Raw genomic sequence first — 20,745 nt, forward strand, 5'->3', positions numbered from 1 at the left:
TACCTGGCTTTTCCGAGTCACCAGCTCCCCACTTTACTCCCTGATTGACGTTTTCTGCTGAGCACATTTGCTCAGGGGCCTGGTAGGCCTGTACTTTAAAGAGGCCCAATCAAGCTGCGTAGCCCCAGGAGTTAGGTTTTGTAAAATAAAAGAGGGGACCGGGCATTTTCTTTTAAAGACGGCCGGCTCTGGGAACCCAAACATGCCGGCGTTTGTGCACGGGAACCAGACAGTGACACCGAGCACCGACAAAGTGAATGCCTGGTTGAGTTTTGCTGTCCAAGCGAAGTGTGACAAGGCAGGTATTGGCTCATGCAGCCGGAGTCCTGGGAGTGGACTTTCCCCCTCTGCCGAGCCTCCCTGGGGTGCCACAGTACAAGGGTCGTCCTGTGCGCTTGGGGCCACAGTTAGTCTTATTATACTTTCATGTTTATTTTGATTTGGAGAGAAAATCTCCTTCCATTGGGCCGAGTGCTTTCCCAGTAACCAAAACAGCCTGTGCCAAACAGCCTTCAAGGAACTGCAATTATATCACGGATCAAGGCCCCTAAATGCCCCAAGAGAATGTGCTTCAATACAGGACCGGGGGGGAGGGGGAGGCCTCTGACCACACACCCCGATTTGTCACCTACCGTCCCACACAGGAACCCATATAGGGTATCACCAAACAATTACAACCCATGCTCGATGGGGCCCACATCCTGAAAGAACTCTTTCCCAAACCCTTTCCTCTGGCCTTCAAACAACCCCCCAACCTCGCTAAGCCCATCATAAAAAGGAAGTGCCCCACAGACCAGGACACACTGACTCCAAGTGGCACCAGGCTCTGCCAGAACAACAGATGCAAAACGTGCAGCCATAGCTTCACTGCTGCAATGATCAACACCCCTCACAACACACCTTTCAAGATCCCTGGTTGTCAGTGACCGAGCTGTTGGCTGTCTGGTCTAGTGGTTGGAGCAAGAGTCTGGCCTACCAGTTAGGTCTGAATCCAGGTGGGCAGGTTCAGGAGCGAAGCCAAGGCTCGTAGCCTGGCTAGGAGTCAGAGCCCAAAGCCTTAGCCAGAGTCGTGGTCAGGAGAGGGAGCCGAGGGTCTGAGCTGGGAGTCAGGGGTCATGAAGGAGCGGGAGGCTGGGGCAGGAGCAAGGCTAGAGGCAGTGGAGACAGGGACAGGACCACGTGCCGCTGAGGGCTAGGAATGTAGTGGGTGGCCACTGGGCTGCTGCTGCTATTCAGCTTAAGTATCAGCCTGCAGACTCCTGCAGACAGTTGGGTGGTCCAGCTTCTTTTGGACCAGCTGCACTCATTGGGTTGCCAGGAGACTGACTCTGCTGCAGGCTGGCCCCTGATAGTATCCTCCTAGCACAGGCACCTGCGAGGGGCCACAGGACATGGTTCCAGGGGTTATTTCTCATGGAAGGCACCTCAGAGTTCTGGAGCATGAATGTTTTCTATCGCCTTCCACAATCGCTCTTCCAGTTCACGGCCGGCCCACAACATTTTGGTACCTGAGGTGGGGAGCTCAAATGACACTTCCATGCCCCCTTGCTTGGGCCAAAACTTTGAGAGGTCTCAATTCTGCCTTCTTCCTGTTCTACTCCTCTCGTGGTGCTGCTCCGCTGCCTACCCCAATACAGGAGAACCAACAACTTAAAATGCCTTGTTCAAAAATTTTAAGTTAACACTTAACTTTCAAGTATCAGAGGGGTAGCCGTGTTAGTCCGGATCTGCAAGAAGTGACAAAGAGTCCTGTGGCACCTTATAGACTAAGAGACATATTGGAGCATAAGCTTTTGTGGGTGACAAAGTGGGTATTCACCCATAAAAGCTTATGCTCCAATATGTCTGTTAGTCTATAAGGTGCCACAGGAGTGTCACTTAACTTTCAAACTCCTGAACAGCAAATGTAACTTTTCTTGTCTGCATAGTAAACACCGGCATTTTTATCTGTTTGAATAATCTAAGTGGTGCTTTCCATGCCAACTTGGTTACAAAGATTTGAACTGCTTCCTGAAGGTTCACAGCCTGGACCAGCTCATGCGCTATGGAGATGGTTGCAAGGTCGACCAGCCTCTCCTGTGTCATTGTGGAGCGTAGATGTGTCTTTTATTAACTTCAGCTTGGAGAAGCTGCGTTCTCCATTGGCAACCATTACAGGAAGTGTTAGAAGTATGCGCAGAGCAAGAAAAGCATTTGGAAAGAGGGTGGTCATCTTATTTGTGCACATGTATTCCAGGACAGCCTTTGGAGTTGATTCTGCTGAAATGTATCTTGAAAGGGCTTTCAGTTCATCACCTACATCACTCGCATCAATATCGTGCATGTCATCACGTGTCAACACTGTCTCTAGTTCCCTGCAGTGCTGGTGGAGGTCTTCTTCAGGTATAGTGAGAAGTTTTAGAGTATCATAGAACATCTCAAATATATTTCTGTGTTCCTTGAGCTGCATGAAACGTTCTTCAACTGACTTTATTGCACAATCTGGCACCTAGTTAAAGAATTCAACTTTGAATTGTTTTTGGGGGTCTCTTATGGGATTATCCTGTGCCTCGTAATCAAAATGTCTTCTTCTTCGGTGACTCTTGTATTCTTAAATGGTGGGAAAATAGCTTCAGTGTGAAGTTCCTCTGCCAACTTCTGTGCACTCTTCAGAACGTTTTGAAATCCCTCATCTGACCGGTAAGACTGTAGATATGACATTGCTTTGTCCAGTTGTTCCATCGCTCCAGATATATCAAGGTCAACACCTTGGAGTCTCTTGCTTACAACATTTATTTCAAACAGTATGTCATGCCACAACACTAAGCCACACAGAAATGTGAAGTTCTGTATGTTTCTGATGATTCATTTCCCTCTGCCACTGTTCTCCCACAAACAGTTCCTGTCATAGCATTATCCTCCAGAATGGAAACTATGGCATCACCTAGTTTCCCAATTTGGGGTTTGATAGGCTTTATCACCTCCACTCGACTTTCCCATCGTGTGGCTCTCAGTGGTTTCAGTGTCAGAGAGGATGTTCCCAGATGTTGCTTCAAAATTTGCCATCGATGAGCTGATGCAGAGAAAAATACATAGTTGCTTTGAATTACATTAAAAAATTCAGCAGCCTCACTAGAAGCTGATGCTGCATGACTGACCACCAAGTTCAATGAATGAGAACTGCATGGGACAAAAAAAGCTCCAGGGTTTAACTCTCGGATCCGTGTCTGCGCTCCTCTGTTCTTTCCTCTCATGTTGGCACCATTATCGTAGCCCTGACCTCTCATGTCAGCTATCGCAATTTCCATATGTTCCAGCTTTTTAAGAAGCACATTTGTCATACCAGCTCCTGTAGTATCATCCATGTCAATAAATTATAGAAAATGCTCTCTGACAGTCACCATTGCAGGGACATTTTCACTAGGTTCTGTTACAAAACGCACCATTAAAGTCATTTGTTCCGTATGGCTGATGTCAGCTGTGCAGTCCAGAATAACAGAGTAATATCTTGCTGACTTCAGATCTGCCACACTTTTCTGTCTGACTTTTGTTGCCAGTAACTGTGTGATCTCATTTTGAATAGTTTTTCCAAAGTAGTGGTGTGTGTACATTTCTTGGGGGGGGACTCTTCTTGGATGCTCCTGGAGTACAGCATCAAACTCAGCTATCAGCTTCACAATTTTAAGGAAGTTTCCATTGTTTGGCACATACAGCTGATCTGAAGTGCCTTTCAGTGCTAGGTTTTGGTTAGCAAGCATTCTCACAATGGCAATGATCTTTTCAGAACATTTTGCCAGTAAAGAGACTCTGATGCAATCTTCTCTTGATGCTGATCATCTATGATGGCCTTTAACCTTAGTCTCATCTCAAGCTCTTTCCACCTATGGAATGCTCTCTGGTGATTCGCTGCCTTCTCATGGCATGCCAGATTTCTAGCCAGATTTTTCCAGCCCTCTATTTCTGTAGAATCCAATGTGGCTGGAACATTAGACTGGAAGAATTTGCAACAAAAACAATATGCAGCATTCTGGGTTTTTTAGTACATAAGCTATGGCCTCTTCACTTTGTTGCTATTGGGGATTTCACACCAGTAATGTGTTAGATGGAAATTTCTATTTTCATTGTCTTTGAGGAACATGAAGTTTTTCACTTGCTGTGGCCCAGGCAGTACAAGGAAGTCCCTCAGGCTACTGCTGTAGTGGGTCCATAGTCCTGGATCATCCAGACTTAAGGAACTAAACTCAGCAGCAGCTGTTTCTTATGCCTCCACCACACTCTTCTCTGATCTACATCTTTCTTCAGGAATGTGCAGGGCTATATCCATTTGAGATGGAGATATGGATGCTGCACTAGCTGCCAGGTCACCTGCACTCTGGCTAACTGGAAGATCAGGCATCTGCTCACCACTCTCATCCTCACTGGGGCCGGAAGGCTCACCGTGAACATTTGTGTCAATGTATCTCAGGAGAGCACCTCCCTGCTTAGACAGAAAAGCTTCCTTTGCTTTCTTTCTTTTTCTGAATGCTGCCCCAGAGGGGCGTTTTCTTCTTTCGCTCATGACTGCTGTTCTGTGCCAGCTCGAGTGGCTCTCAACACTCAGTTGAAGGGGACAAATAAGCAGGCTGGTAGCAGGGCCTGAGTGAGGGAAGATATCAGTGTCTTAAGGGCCTGACTGGCTCCTACTACTTCAGCTGACTGCCTGTTCTCCTCAAGTGGGTTCAGGGAAGCAGCGGGAAACAGGAAGCTCCCTGAGAAGCTGGTGTTAATCAGTCCAGGCTCCTGGGGGTGCCAGAGAGGTACATAAGATGCTCCTCCTTCTCTCTCTCCCTGCAGCTCCTGCTGCTTTCTGTTATTCCCTCTCACGTTTTCTCCTGCCTGCCTGTTATGTCTCCTGTACCCTCCCTCCTCCAGCAATGTACTCCACCATCTCTGTGCATCTAGAGCAGAGAGAATACATATGCACCAGCAGCAGACACAATTTTCTACACTCTGGGTCCTAGTGGTGCCCCCCACAGTCTGGCACCTGAGGCAGCCACCTCAGTTGGCCTCATGGTAAGGCCAGCCCTGGTCCAGTCCATAGCCCTCACAGTCTACCAGATAAGAGAGTTGGCCTTGAACTTGCTCGGAGTCTAGAATTTCCAAGACCTTAATATTCCTTTTGGTCCTGGACAACTAAGGAAAGTTGTGGTGAAGCAGCGCATCTGGGAAATGGATTCTCCATCTAAGGTTTCAGACATGTGGAAGATGAGGTGGACCTTGAAGGAGTCTGGCAACTGGAGCCTAAATGCTACATGGTTAATTTGTTCCGCCATCTTAAACAGGACTAGGTACTAATTTAGCTGAAGGACGGGTGGAATTTAGGTGTTCTGAGGATAACCAGACGTTATCTTCTACAGATAAGGTTGGTGTGACTTGGCGTTTTCAGTCACTATGATGTTTGGTGGCTTCAGTGTGTTCGGTAAGCTCTTGGTGGACCTGGTGGAAGTGGGCAACTACATCTGCTGTAGCAAGGACTTGGGAGTCTGGAGGTGCAGCCGAATAAAGTTGAGGGTGGAAACTGTAGGTTGCATAGAATGGGCTGTGTCCGCAGATGCATGGGTGGAGGAGTTGTACGCAAACTCTGCATATGGCAGGAGGATCACCTGGTCAGCTTGGCGATAAGTGAGAAAGCCATGGAGGTATTGCTCGAGGATCTGGTTTGTTCGTTCTGCCTGCCCGTTGGTCTGCGGGCGATAGGCCAAGGAGGTAAGTGATTCCATTCCTAGGACTCTGCAAAGTTCACGCCAAAACCAGGAAGTGAATTGTGAACCTCGATCTGAGACCACTCCGATGGAGCTGAAAAACATGATATAGAAATGGCAAGTCATCCCTGAGCATTTGGGAGGGAGTGAATGGAAATTAAGTGTGCCATCGTAGGGCGGAGATCCATGGTGGGAAGGATGCTGGTGTGACCCTGGGCGTGGGTAGCTCTACAGTGAAGTCCAAGGATACCAAGGGCCAGAGGCGAGAAGGGGTAGGCAAAGGCTGGAGAAGACCGAGTGGCCTGGCACATGGGCACTTATGCTGACAGCACAGATCTCGTGAATGAATAGACCTCTCAGCCTGGGCCACCAGAAATTCTGCAACACTAGGCCTTGGCTTTATTTTTTCTGAGTCCCTCCCTATGTTTTCTCTAAAACAACCCCACCCCTAGGGATTCCTGTTTTACAGGCTCATCTAAGGACTTCCAGATCTTTAATTTAATCACTTGGCCTCTGTTTGTAAACAAAATACTGACTCCCTGCCCCAGGGGCACCTCTCCTCTGCAGAACTTACTGTGCTGTAGTTAAGAATTCCACCTAGGAGCTCCACTGACAGAAGCTGGCACCTTCCTGTATGAAACGTGGGGGGTAGGAGGAAGGCACCAGCCCTCCCTAAATGGTGCCCCTGGATCCTGCAAAGTATCGTCTTGGATCAAAAACTGGCTGGAAGACAGAAGCAAAGAGTAGGACTAAAGGGTCAGTTTTTATCCTGGGCAAAGGCTCTGTACTAGGATCTGAAAAAGAGGCTGAGCCATGAGATAGCAACACGAGCAGATGACACAGCGAGTTCGCTCAGTCAGAACTGCACTATATTCACCTAGGATGGTCTCTGGAGCTCTGGCTGGGGAATGAAGGTCAATGTTGATAAATGCGAAGTGAGGCACATTGGAGGGAAATATTTAACCTACTCCGACAGCTTCCAGGGCTCTTCACAGAGGGTCTCAACCCAAGCAAGGGAGCTGGCGGCATTGGGACCGCTCAGTGGAGCTTGCTCAGTGTACAGCTGCAGTCAGAAAAGCAAACACGAAGCTGGGCTGTGTAAGGAAAGGGATGGAGGCTAACCCAGAGAACGTCATAGTGTCTGTATCTCGCCTGGATACGGATGCAGGTCCCCCCGGCCCAAAGGCTATTGCAGAACTGGAGGGGGGGTCAGAGAAGAGCAACAAGAATGAGCATGGCCTGGACGAGAGGGTAGAGCTGCTGCTGGACTGTTTGCCTGGCTCAGAAAGGACTAATTGTCAGAGGTGCACAGGCTTGGGGCTCTGGACACCTCTGAATCAAACCCAGGCAGCACCGTCTGCAGTGTGACACCCCGCAGGGCACGCTCTCCCCAGGGCAAGCCCCCTTGGCTGCAGCACCTGCTGGGTCTGACCTTGGAGCATTCAGCCCCTCTGTTCCACGGTCCCTGCAATGAGTTCACCTGAATAGGACACCCCCAAAGGAGAGTTATGCACCTCAACTTTGCACTCAGCAGCGACTTCCAGCCATCAGCGCAGCAACTCTGCCCAGGCAGGTCCTGGGGCAACCAGAGGTCCCTGCACCCCAACTCTGCGGTCAGACGTGACTCTCAGCCAGCTGGTAAAACAGAATGTTTATTAGACGACAGGAACATAATCTAAAACAGAGCTTGTAGGTACAGAAAACAGGACCCCTCAGTTAGGTCCATCTTGGGGAGTGGGGAGCCCAGACCCAAGTTCTGGTCCTCTCCCCATTTCCCCAACCAGCTCCAAACTGACACTCCCTCCTCTACCCTTGGTGTCTCTTCTGGACAAGGAGGCCACCTGATCTCTTTGTCCCCAACACCTTCAGCTGGCACCTTGCAGGGGAAACTGAGGCACCCAGACAGTATTCAGAGAAAACATTAAGAACATTCCCACTTTGTCACAACAGGTGCAACAAAATATAATACTGTATACTGAAGCAGGCAAGTGCTCCTTCTGACTTTCCACTTTTAATGGACCCTTGTAATCTTGTGGTGCCGACACATTGTAGCTTCATTTTATATTGGCTTACAGAGCAGGAGCTGGGGGGGGGCCCCACCATTTTGGGCGCCACCAAAAATTATACAAACCTGCCGCCTATGATCACAGGCACAGGAAAACGGTGGGTTGAAGCTAAATCCTGGAGTTTTAAAAGACAGGGGCTGGAGCTCTGGTTGGGGGGAGAGTTTGTGCGTGAGGGAGAGTCTGAGGTGGAAAGCCAGGACAAGCTGGAGGAGGGCAGACAGACAATGGGACAGCCTGGACAAGCACGGTGTGTGATGCTGGAAGACACTTGAGAGAAGACATCTGGGTGTGGTGGTGGGTAACAAGGCTTGGCGCTCAAAGCAAAGAAGCTTTGGTTCCTCCTGCATTCAGAGAAGCAGGACTCGGTACAGTCTTTGCAAAGAAAATACCAAACTTTGGCCTGCTGCTCGGCTCAGAAAGGGGTAATCCTGCTTTACAAGAACATTATTAAGATTGCGAAGTCAAGCACGCAAAAGTTAGGAACTGCCAGAAACAAAGTTACCCAGTCCCAGGCAACCTTAATTCAGCCTCCCTGTGCACATTTCTGTGGCGTCCTCGCTTCACACCTGGAAATGAATCTATCTTTACAACACTCCTGTGGAGCAAGGTGGTATCATCTCCATTTTACAGATGGGGGAACCGAGGCACAGAGAGATCAAAGCTGAAATTGTCTGGCATCCCCTAATGTTGGGTGCCCAGCTTGAGGCACCGAGGTCCTGATTTGATTTTCCAGTAAGTTGACCAGATGTCCCAATTTTATAGGGACAGTCCTGATTTTTGGGTCTTTTTCTTATATAAGCTCCTATTACCCCCCATCCTCATCCCAATTTTTCACATTTACTGTCTGGTCACCCCATTTTCCAGAGTACTTAGCATGGTACTTTCACCACACGGCACAGACAGGAAGGCGTCCCCGTCTTGCTGTAGGGGGCAGCAGGAGATCGGCGGCCATTTGCTGAGGCGTGAGGAGTTAAGGGAATTCCAAAACTGCTTTTCAGGAGAGGACGGAGGAGCGTTTTGCAGAATCCACATTGAAACCGGGTGAACCTGGCACTCCTTCACAGTGCCGTTCCTGGGCGCAAGAAAGCAGGAGCAGTGGAAGCGCCCTAAAAGTGTGGGGGGGGGGCCCACAGGTATTTGAACCATGGCCCTCCCCCATCTCACCCCCTCCCCGAGGCTCCACTCTCACGCGGCTTTTCACCCCTAAGACCTTGCCCCCCCCCCACTCACTCCTCTCCGACCCTCCACCCGTCACTCATCCTTATGGCTGGTAAAAAGTGAGAGGGCCATGGCCCCCTGGCCACCCTGTTCCGGCACCCCTGTAAGAAACAGCAACAAATCGCCAGCAAAGAGTTTCCCTGTAGCCAGAAGATACCTGGGAAGTCTCGCATGCATGTGCACACACACTGGCAGGGCCGTCCTTACCCATCTGCAAAGTACGCAGCTGCGTAGGGCACCAGGAAATTTGGGGCACCAAATTGCTCCAAATTTCCTAGTACCCTACACAGCTACGTGCTGCTTCAATGGCTGGCCCAATCCCCCGCCCGGCTGAGCTGACCAGGAAAGCTGCCCCCAGCCCCGCCCCCACTCCACCCCTTCCCCTGAGCTACAGCCTGGGGGACCGCAGCAGGGGTCGGGCCCAACCCCACACTCATCAGGTGGTGGGAAGTGGAGCGACCCGGCTCCGGTCCACTCCACACCGCTGGCTCCCAGCTGCACCGCCGGTGAGTGCTGGGGGGCGGTTCCCCCTTGCCCCCCAAGTCCCAAGGTTGGGAGCCGGAGGAGCAGAGCAGAGCAGGCTGGGGCCAGATCGCTCCACTTCCTGCCACCCCATGTGTGCAGGGTCAGGCCTGCCCTGCAATCACTGGGTGACAGGGAGTGACCCGGCCCCAGCCTGCTCCACTCCGCTGGCTTGTGTTGGGGGATGGTTCCTGCCTGCCCCCCAAGTCTGCTCCTGCCCCCACAGACCTTGGGCATAGTTCCCTCTCCCCCCTGCAAAGGCCTGAGGCCACCCCACTTCCCCTCCACAGGGGGGGCTGCGTAGGGCACCACAATGTCTAGGGACAGCCCTGCGTGCAGGTAGTGAGATCTCCATTCAGCCAGGCAGGAGGATGTACAAATAATGGTGGTGCTGACAGGCCTAATTAAGAAAGAGAAAAAAAATGATAAACAAAGCAGCCTTCCCCAGCCCAGAATGAAGGAGGAACCGGAAGGAGAGAGATGTGCAAATCCAGAGCCACCTGCCACCAGCTACACTCTCCCCAATCTGGAGAGCAGCCACACAACTGCAAACCCTGACACGCACGCACACCTGGAGACAGATGCACGCGTTCCTTGGGACAGAGCCTGCGTCGCGCTGACGTAACAGGGCACGTTCACTGGACTAAAATAACCGTCGGCGGGAGGCCATCTGGCCCCCGCAGCCCCTTGGTAACAGAAGAGATCTGAGGAACAGGAAACATCTCTGTATAGGTGGCTGCGGCACAATGATTGCATCATCTTTAGTGCTGTGCATTACTGTCCCTGCGGTGGGGGCAAACGCTGATCAGAACTGGGCTTTACTCCCGAGAGTCAAATTACCGGTCACCCCACCCCGGAGCCCCAAAGCAAACCCCTGGCGAGGGTTCGGCGTGGAGCAGGTTCTGGGGATTCAGTGAGGCTTGCAGAAACTCAGCTCCAGGCAGAGCCGACTGTGCCAGCCGACCCCACCCACGCAGCTAATGTGATGGCAGCTCCTGTGAGGGGCTGGGCTGGGTGAGATGCAGCAAATGGCAGCTCCGGGGGAAAGCAGCTGCAGGGCAGGCAGCAAGAGAAGTAACTAGCTGGGTGTAGGCGGCTCCCGGCCACAGGTCCGTCAGCTGATTCAGTGGCTCTGTGCACTGACTGGCCCTGGCTTACTGCTGAGTCACTGTCTGTCCTCAGCCCAGACACAGTGTGGGCAGGAACCAGGGTTTACAGGCCTGCAGAGTCTCAGCTTCCCTGAATGTCTCCTTCTCCTTCCTCCGCCCTGGGGGAACTAGCTAACCCTCAGCTGGACTTCAGCCAGCCAATTGCCTGAGGATTCGGATCATGCAGCCTGGGGACACCAGGCCAGGGGGAGGGAGATTCCAAGATGCTGGGTGTCAGGGCTGGGTCGAGATTCTGGCCTGCGCCAACCTCGTCTCCTAGCCGGGCCCTAAAACATTCCCTGTCAGCTCCCTGTGCTGTGCCCTCTGTCTTGAGGCAAGAAGCACTAGGGGGCTGGCAGCCCATATTAGCAGCAGATGCTGAGAGGAGGGAGAATCTATCTAGTTTCCTGTCACTGTGGTATCTGGGCATCTTCTGGCACAGAGCCCTCAGTGGATTCTATCTGTCCTATTTGAAGGGTGCCTAGCACCATCGTATCTAGGCACCGAATACAACACCCCAGCGAGATGAATGGGTGGGAAGGCGGCAGGGAGGCGTTCAGGTCTCTTGGAGCCATTGTTTCAGGCTGTCTGCAGACTCAGGGTCTGCCTTCACCCCAAGGACTATCCCAGCCTAGTTATGGGCTGGGTGTTACGTGGTGGATAATCCGCTGAACGTGAGCTCCCGCTGTGATGCTGTGGCCAAAAGAGCGAATGCGATCCTGGGATGCATCAACAGGGAAATCTGGATTAGGAGCAGAGAGGTTATTTTACCTCTGTATGTGGCACTGGTGCGACTGCTGCTGGAATCCTGTGTCCAGTTCTGGTACCCCCAATTCAAGAAGGATGTAGATACGTTGGAGAGGGATCAGAAAAGAGCCAGGAGAATGATTAAAGGACTGGAAAACCTGCTTTATAGTGATGGACTCAAAGAGCTCAATCTATTCAGCTTAACAAAGAGAAGGTTAAAAGGTGACTTAGCACAGTCTATAAGTACATCAAAGGTTGTTACAATGAGGAGGGAGGAAAATTGTTCTCATTAACCTCTGAGGATAGGACAAGAAGCAATGCGCTTAAATTGCAGCAAGGGCGGTTTAGGTTGGACATTAGGAAAAAATTCCTAACTGTCAGGGTGGTTAAGCACTGGAATAAATTGCCTAGAGAGGTTGTGGAATTCCTGGCATTGGAGATTTTTAAGAGCAGGTTAGACAAACACCCGTCAGGGATGGTCTAGATAATACTTAGTGCTGCCATGAGTGCAGGGGACTGGACTAGATGACCTCCTGAGGTCCCTTCCAATTCTATGATTGTATGATTCTAATTATCCACAAATATTTAATAATGAGCTCTTCAGTCTAACAGAGAAAGGTCTTACAGGATCCAATGGCTGGAAGGTGAAGCTAGACAAATTCAGTGTGGAAATAAGGTGTAAATTTTTAACGGTGAGAGTATTTAACCATTGGAATAATTTATCAAGGGCCATGGTGGATTCTCCATCACTGATAATTTTTCAATGAAGGCTGGATGTCTTTCTAAAAGCTCTGTTCTATTATTGTGGGGGCAGGTCTCTGGCCTGTGATAGCCAGGAGGTCAGACTACATGATCACAATGGTCCCTTCTGGGCTTGGAATCCATGAAACTATGAGCTACACACCTAAAACGTAAGCTGACCTAGCTTCGTTGCTGAGGGTTGTTGAAAACCTGTGCACCCCCTCCACCAGAGTTAGGTTGACCTAACCCCTAGTGCAGATGTGGCTAGGTCAATGGAAGGCTTCTTCTGTCAACCTAGCTACCATCTCCCAGAGAAGAGGGTTAACTATAGAGATAGGACAACCCCTTCTGCTGAGGTAGGAAGCATATCCATTGTGCCACTGTAGTGGCGGCAGTGTAGACATGCCCTGTGGTGCCATAGCTACGCCAGCAAAACCCTGCGGTGTAGACAAAGCGTACACCGACTGAAGGGGTTTTTCTGTTGCTGCGGGAACACCACCTCCCTGACCAATTGTAGCTAGGTTAACAAAATCATTCTTCCATCAACATAACATGGGAGTGAGGTTGGCACAGGACAGCACTCGGGGACGGCGGTGTTTTCCATCCCTGAGCAACATAGCTACGTGAACCAGGCTTGGGGAAGACAACACAGCATCGGTTCACGTCTGGGAGGTTGTTTCACAGCCTTGAGGGCCAGGAACATTTTTAAATACTTGTTAAGGTGAAAGCTGAGATTCTGCACAGTCTGGATCGGCCACATAAGGAGCCCAAAGAGGCAGGATCTGTCCCGTGGGCCACAGGTTGGATACTCGTTTTAGAGGGGAGTTGTCAGTTTACTTTCTGACAATATATTTTAGATGAAGATTCCCAGCACATCGAGCTCTTTCCTCGGGCAGGGAAGTTTATAAATGGAACAAGAGTCGTTATTTTATTACGATAATTGGAGCACCTTATATCACGTTGCTGCTCTGAGACCGGAACCACTTGAGCTTATTTTTCAAAAGCTCAGCCATTGACCTTAGACACAGGAGAGGAGAAGGGCGGCGGCACAAAAGGAAGGTGTTAGCTACCGAGGAGGAGACTGGCCTGTTAACAAGGTGCCCTTTTGCTGTATTGGGAGCTCTTTGAATTTAGCCAATCACTGACTCATTCAGAGACGAAATCACAAAGGAATTTTGCTTTGGAAAGACACTAGTGGTTGCACAGAATCTCAAGTGCAGATACGGTCAGAAAAGGACCTTTAGAACTGGCCCCATCTGACTCCACATCTCTGCTTCCTGCGAGACTCCCTACCCCTCACTCAAAACAGCATTTATTCCCTCTTGCTCTGCAGAACTCCTGCAGCAGTAGGAGAGCGAGCTAGAGTCCCGCTTGCTCAGACACCACCGAGGCGTTGGAGACGTTCTGGTAGCTGTGGGGGTTCGTGGCAAAAGCAGGGGGCCTGGCTGGATTTCCAGATCTCCCCGTGAAGGCTGAGTTGTCAGAAGTGGAGCGATTTAGATCTGGACTCGTTGAATGAGAATAAAGGTGCATTGTAAGTTTCCTCATTTGCAGAGAGATTTGCATCTCTTTTTATTGTGGAAGGCTCTGCTCCTGTATTCGCTGCCCGTCCCACACTCGCTTCAGTCACTGGCAGTTTGGTACACACAAGGAATGCACGGTTGACTCAGAAATGGATCCAGTTGGAAACAGCCACATTGGCACCTTCCCTGATGCACATAAGGTGAAATTCCCCCTCCACTGCCAGCAAGCACAGGGCCTATGCTGCCCTTCAGTTGGGGACTTGCTGGTTGCATAGGCTTTGTGCTGGCCCTTATATATAAATCTTATACGGGGTACATCATGTAAGGTATCAATGGAAAAGTTACAAATATCAAATATGATTATCCACTTTGTATGCATGTACCATTTTTGTATCTAAAGTTATAAATATTGACTATATACCTGTCTTTCAAAACACAAGGTAGTTTGCAGCCGGTCTAGCCAGCACATTGTGAATGGACCGTTCAAGTTGATGGCCCATTAACAAACACAATGGGCCATGGAAGCAGCTTATTCCTGCCCGGTGAGCCTTCCTGTGGACGTTTCAGCCAGACTACAGGTAATGGCTGCTCCTATGACTCACCGAAGCATACAAGGGCATGTGTCTAGCTCATGTGACTCAACTCTTGTGCCTGTACTTTTCCACAAACTGTGCTTGGAGCTTTGTTTGGGACAGTGATGTTCCCTCCATCTGGGAGAAGATACAAAAAACCCCGGAAGCATCTCCATTGCCTCTTTTCTGCTCTGATCTCTGGACTAAGGACTTACACTAACAGGAGCATTACAACTAATGGACTGAGGACTTTCCAATCTTTTGGAAGTTACCAGAGACATTACAAGCCAGCAGTGTATTCCATCACTGCTACAAACTTGATCGAAGAATTTTGCCATGAGTGTATGTATTTGTTTTCCTTGCCCATTTTAACCAGGGGTCGGGACCCCTCAGGGGGTCACGAGGTTATTACATAGAGGGTCGCGAGCTGTCAGCCTCTACCCCAAACCTTGCTTTGCCTCCAGCATTTATAATGGTATTAAATATATAAACAAGTGTTTTAATTTATAAGGGAGGTCACACTCAGAGGCTTGCTGTGTGAAAGGGGTCACCAGTACAAAAATTTGAGAACCATTGATTTTAACTCTCTCCTCTATCTTTTATTAATAAACCTTTAAATATCAGATACTAAAGGACTGGCAACAGCATGATCATCGGGTAAGATCTGATTTATATACTGACCTGGCTATGTGGCTGATCTCTGCGTATTAGAAGAGCCCTTTGTTTGATGAAATTGGTTTTAAATAATTGTGAAGTCTAGTCTGCGGGTGGTGAAACAAGGGCTGGAATGCCTAACGAGACTGCACGTCTGACTTCTTGTTGATCAATGGGGTGAAACAGAAGTTGACTCTTGTTACTGGCTTGGCGTAGTTTATGGAAGAGTAACCCCTCCTTTGGGGTGGGTCTGCCTCATTTCTCAGCAGACAGAGAAGCATTGTGATGCTGCTGGAGAGTGGTGGCTCAACCTCTCTCTCTCCGCTGCTTGCACACCCTGTCTACGCTACACAGCATAGGAGGTCATGGCTCCTGGCTGATACTGAGGAATGCCCCAGCCACGGTGTAATGGGGTTTGGACGTGCCTGTGTGGACAGACAATGTTAAGGAGCTGTGCCCTGGGCCTGCTTCCAGGGTCCTTATTGGGATTACAGAGCAGGTCCTTTCAGAGGGTGCGGTCCTGTCTATACAGTCCATCTTACAACAGAATCATGCTGTCCCTGCTCCCCTCCCACCCCCAGAATTATCCCAAGCAGAGCTTCCTAGAAGCAGGGAGGGGAGAAGAGCAGGAGATTCACTTGAGTTCACTATGGACACTGCTGTGTCCATCTGTTAACCAGGGAGGTGCTCAGAGGCCACGGTGATGGGCACCAGTACAACCTCCACGGACACAACACTGCTGAGGAAGGTGCTGACACGTAGTAATAGCTGTAGCGTAGCTGGGGAATATAGGTCTGCATCCATACAGGCGTACGGGTGAGCGGGGCACCTGAACTGGAGACCTTCTGCACCAAAAGAACAAGCCCCTATCGCTGCAGCAGAGGAGGAGCTCCATTCACTGTCACTAAATAGTAGGCTTTTATCCTCGCGGCAGCAGGCAGCATGTGACACTGACGCCGATATAACAGCTGATACCCACGGCAGAGACCTATCTATCCTAATCCACTGAGGCGCTGCTGTAAGAAGTTACCAATTAGCATTTCTGCAGAGGGCTGGGTGGAAACTAGACAAACTCTTCCATCCGCTTAACGAAACAGGTGAAACAGGGATTGGTGGGACCAGCCTGGTTCCCAGGAAGTCTTGCTTTACTTTCGTCTCTCTTTGGCATTTCCCCTTCTCTTCTATCCTACCCACCGCTCTTGGGTTGTAGTCTCTAAACCATTGAGGATCCTACTCCTGGCATGTCAGAGGAGCGACTCTGTGACCAACACTTATGTCATGAAACTCACAGGCCTCCTTAGGTCTCACTCAGGCAATGCTCCATTTACTGGCTTCATCCCGGGCATTGATGGAGTAAATTGGCATGAGGTCTGTGTCACAGAGGGGGGTGGCCCTTTATTGGAGCTGGATTTAGCTCCCCACCCTCGGCTGGCACTAGCCAGCTGTCTCCCAGGTGGTGGATACAGGACCAACAAGCAGCCTATGTGAGAGCTAGATGGTTGGTGGGGAGGTGGGAGACTCTGGGTCAGGGAAAGTGGGCTTGCACACCACCTTGGGGGGAGGACCTTGCCGGGGATATGTGCTACATAGGGAACCGCAGATGCCTGGTCTCCACTGCAAAGTTTGACTGTTTTGTTTTGGCACATTTTTGCATGCCCGCCCCCTCAGTTTTGAGTCCTGTCAGGGAAGCCCTGAGCTTCTGCCAGGGAGCTGCTCCCTGACGGCCGCACACCCTCGGTCGGCACTGGTCTACCAGTGGAACGATTGTCTGGATGCTGCATTACCCATACCGGTAAAAACAGTACTCCAATGCTCTTGTCCTTGCAACGAAGACCACTCTGGCTGCAGTTCTGAACTCTACGGGCCAGGGGCCACCGGAAAAAGAAGCCCAAGCCCATTTTAAAGTCCCCAGGTACTGTTGAAATTTTTCTCTTCTTGCCAGCCCACCTTGGCAAGCACGCAGGGCTGGCTCCAAGCAACACTCTGGCTAAACCTCGTGGTGCCGCCTGGCTCCGGGAAAGAAATCCTGGATCTCCTCAGTCTTTGGGGAGAAGGGGAATTATGAGCCTAGCTGCCGAAAAACCACAGAAACAAAGATGTCCGTTCAGACGTGTGCAGAGAAGGGATGCAGCAGCGGGGGTATGGTCAGATGAGCACCGATGCTGGGCAAAGGGGAACGAGCCGTGGCAGGCCTACCAAAAGGCAAAGGAGGCCAACAGAAAAGTTGGGGCTGCCCTCCAGATCTGCTGCTTCTATGCGAAGCTGGATGTCTTACTTGGTGGGACCCAGAGGTAGGAACCCCAGAATTGCCCAGTGATGAAGAGCTCATCAAGGAGGTGGCATGATGGCTGCAGACCCCCTGGAGGGCTGAACCTGGCCCAGATGAGCCCAGAGGAGGAACCCATTGCAAAAGGGAAAGGAGCTGAGTTTGGGTGTTTAATTTATGGCTTTTTTCAAACTACAGTATGTTCACATAGGGTGATCAGATGTCCCGATTTTATTGGGACAGTTCTGATATTTGGGGTTTTGTCTTATTGTTGCTTATTACCTCTGTCATAATCAGATAGCTAAGGGTTAATGTTCTTTTACCTGTAAAGGGGTAACACCAGTAACCTGAAACACCTGACCAGAGGACCAATCAGGAAACAAGACTTTTTCAAATCTGGGTGGAGGGAAGTTTTGGGTGTGAGTTCTTTGTCTTGTGTCTGACCCTCTCGGCTCTGAGAGTGATCTTTCTGTCTCCTGCCTTTCTAATCTTCTGTTTCCCAGTTGTAAATACAAAGAGATAAGACAGTAGGTTTATATTGTTTGGTTTTTGTATTTACATGCGTGTAGTTGCTGGAATGTGTTAAATTGTATTCTTTGTGGATAAGGCTGTTTATTCATATTTCTTTTAAGCAATTGACACTGTATTTGTCACCTTAATACAGAGAGACCATTTTTATGTATTTTTCTTTCTTCTTATAAAGCTTTCTTTTTTAGACCTGTTGGAGTTTTTCTTTAGTGGGAATTCCAGGGAATTAAGTCTGCAACTCACCAGGGAATTGGTGGGAGGAAGAAGTCAGGGGGAAAATCTCTTTGTGTTAGATTTACTAACCTGACTTTGCATACCCTCTGGGTGAGGGAGGAAGAGGAGAGATTAGCTCTCTCTCGGTACTTGTGTTTTCCAGGACTGGAAATAGGGAGGGTGGAGTCCCTCTGTTTAGATTCACGGAGCTTGCTTCTATATATCTCTCCAGGAACCCAGGGAGGGAACACCCGGAGGGGGGAAGGGAAATGGTTTATTCCCCTTTGTTGTGAGACTCAAGGAATCTGAGTTTGGGGGTCCCCCAGGGAAGGTTTTGGGGAGACCACAGTGCGCCAGGCACTGTATAGATTCCTGGCTGGTGGCAGCTTTACCAGGTCCAAGCTGGTAACTAAGCTTGGAGGTTTTCATGCTAACACCCATATTTTGGACGCTAAGGTCCAGATCTGGGAAAAATGTTATGACAACCTCCCACCCCTGTCCCCATTTTTCACACTTGCTGTCTGGTCACCCTATGTTCACAGGCCGCCTTGAAGCTCCTCCCCCTCTCAAAACTCAGCCATGTGGCCACGGAACAAAGGAATCATCTTTTGCATACCAGGTTTCTTAGAACATGCATTGCCAGTCATAGGCAAAACAGGAGAGCAAATATTGCAAGCAATGCATCAACATTGACACCTGCATGCTTCAGCCAGGAACAGCAAAGAGAATTCCTAACCACTTAAATCGATGTATTGCAAGGAGAAAGAGAACCATACTGAGCATCCAAGGAAAGTACATAGGAAATTAAAAATAATTCTTGCAAGCAGTCCAGTAGCTGTTCATGCAGACCGTCTGATGGATTTAGAGCTCAAGGTACACAGCAAACACATATTGCAAGTATCAAAACATGCAGTACGTTGATTCAAGTCCAAAACAGACTCCCCGCATGCTGTGCTTGAAATCAGGAGTAGAAGGGAGGAGTTGTTGCTGACTCGGGGCACTTGGCTCTGATGTGGCTCGCAGGGCTAGGCAGTGGTAACCTCCCTTCTTTTCCAGAGTATGGTGCTGATCTTGCCAGGGAGCTCCCATTAGTCATCTGGCGCCATTTCAATGAAGTTTGTAAGCAGGCATTCCTTGAGATTTGCCTGAACATTTCTCGGCAGTTTGTATTCAGCATTGGGTTACTCACACTGCTCCTCAGCACTCAGGAGAAGGCAAATCTCACCCTGGTGATCAAAGTTACTCAAAGACCACTTCTGTTTCTCAGGGCAAAGAGCACCACATATAGCAGTGTGTTTACAGCTCCAGTGCTGAAGCATATGATGGGTCAGAACCCACCCACCTGTTCCTCCTCCATTTTCTTGACACAATTAAATGTTCTCGTGTTGCTTTTATTTATATACATGAAATCTACTAGCGTGTTGCCAAGAAGGAAGAGCCTGACTTTTATGTCTCGCGCTAAGAGCTTTGTCTATAATTCACCAATGAAGTCCCCAAAGCATTTATATTTGTCACATGACCGGATCATGTGCAAGGGTATCAGCCTGCGGCTAGAACATTTCAGACAGGCAGGTGGCTCCCATCCCATGCGCTTAGCATACATGACATATAAATAGCCTAGGTCTCAGAAAGCACTGATGGCATTAGAGGAAGGTTTTGCATTTTGCACTCACATCACCCTTTACATCTTGAAAATCTTTTTCCAATGAAAAAATCTGCTTAGAATTGAATAGCAAAGGTCCTGAGGAAGGACGGCTGGATTTGTCCTGTCATAATTAACATGTAGCAAGTAAGCTGGAGAAATGCAGGCTCGGCGGAACTACCATTAAGTGGATACATAACTGGTTAAACAACCACAAATTAAGAGTAACTGAAGGGAATGATGCAGGATTGGAGAGAGGTCTCAAGTGGGGTTTCACAGGGATCTGTTCTGGGTTTGGTGTTATTTAACATCTTTATTAATGATCTGGATGTAGGTATAGAGAGCAGACTGATCAGATTTGCAGATGACACAAAGCTTGGGGGGGTTGCCAACACTTTGGAGGATAGAGCTAAAATTCAAAGGGATCTTGATAAATTGGAGATCTGGATTACCAACAACAAAATGAAATTCAATAAAGACAAATGTAAGGTGCTCCACTTAGGGAAGAAAAACCAAATGCACAAATACAGAATGAGGGATAACTGGCTTGGCAGCAGCACTGCTGAGAAGGATCTGGGAGTTGTGGTGCATCAAAACCTCAATGTGAGTCAGCAATGTGATGCTGTTGCAACAAAAGCAAATGCCATTTTAGGTTGCATTAACAGAGGCATAACATGTAAATCACGGGAGGTGACAGGACCGCTCTACTCAGCGCTGGTTAGGCCACAGCTGGAGAACTGTGTCCAGTTTTGGTCACCAATGTATAGAAAGGATGTAGAGAAATTGGAAAGGATTGAGAGGCAAGCAACAAAGATGCTCAAAGAGATGGAATGCAGCTGTATGGGCAAAGGCTGAAGGAACTGGGTACGGTTAGTTTGGAACAGCAGAGATTAAGTGGGGACATAATACTGGTCTTCAAATACCTGAAAGGCTGCCATAAAAAAGATGGAGAAAAGTTGTTCTCTCTTGCCACAGAGGGCAGGACAAGAGGCAATGGGTTCAAAGTACAGCACAACAGATTAAGATTAAATCCCAGGAAAAACTTCCTAACTGTGAGGTGACTAGATGTCCTGATATTTGGAGCTTTGTCTTGTATAGGCACCTATTACCCCCCACTTCTGTTCTAATTTTTCACACTTGCTGTCTGGTCACCCTAAAGGTGACATTCTGATCTCACCTCAGTGT

The 20,745-nt window shown here is 49.4% G+C and overlaps 1 long non-coding RNA gene across 2 annotated transcripts in view; it reads right to left on the reverse strand.

The window, feature by feature from the left end:
- Positions 1-413: 413 nt before the first annotated feature.
- The window catches only part of LOC127037959 (uncharacterized), a 29,615-nt gene continuing 9,283 nt past the window's right edge, over positions 414-20,745 (reverse strand). The window contains exons 1-2 of one of the 2 annotated variants that reach the window (XR_007770535.1): positions 10,098-10,492; positions 414-5,814 (exon numbers count right to left, since the gene is read on the reverse strand). This is a non-coding gene — a long non-coding RNA (uncharacterized LOC127037959). Of the gene's footprint in view, positions 5,815-10,097; positions 10,493-20,745 lie in introns of those variants that run through there. The other variant, XR_007770536.1, reaches the window with a different exon arrangement.

This window comes from Gopherus flavomarginatus, chromosome 1 (genome assembly GCF_025201925.1).
Source record: "Gopherus flavomarginatus isolate rGopFla2 chromosome 1, rGopFla2.mat.asm, whole genome shotgun sequence".
NCBI lineage: Eukaryota > Metazoa > Chordata > Testudines > Testudinidae > Gopherus > Gopherus flavomarginatus.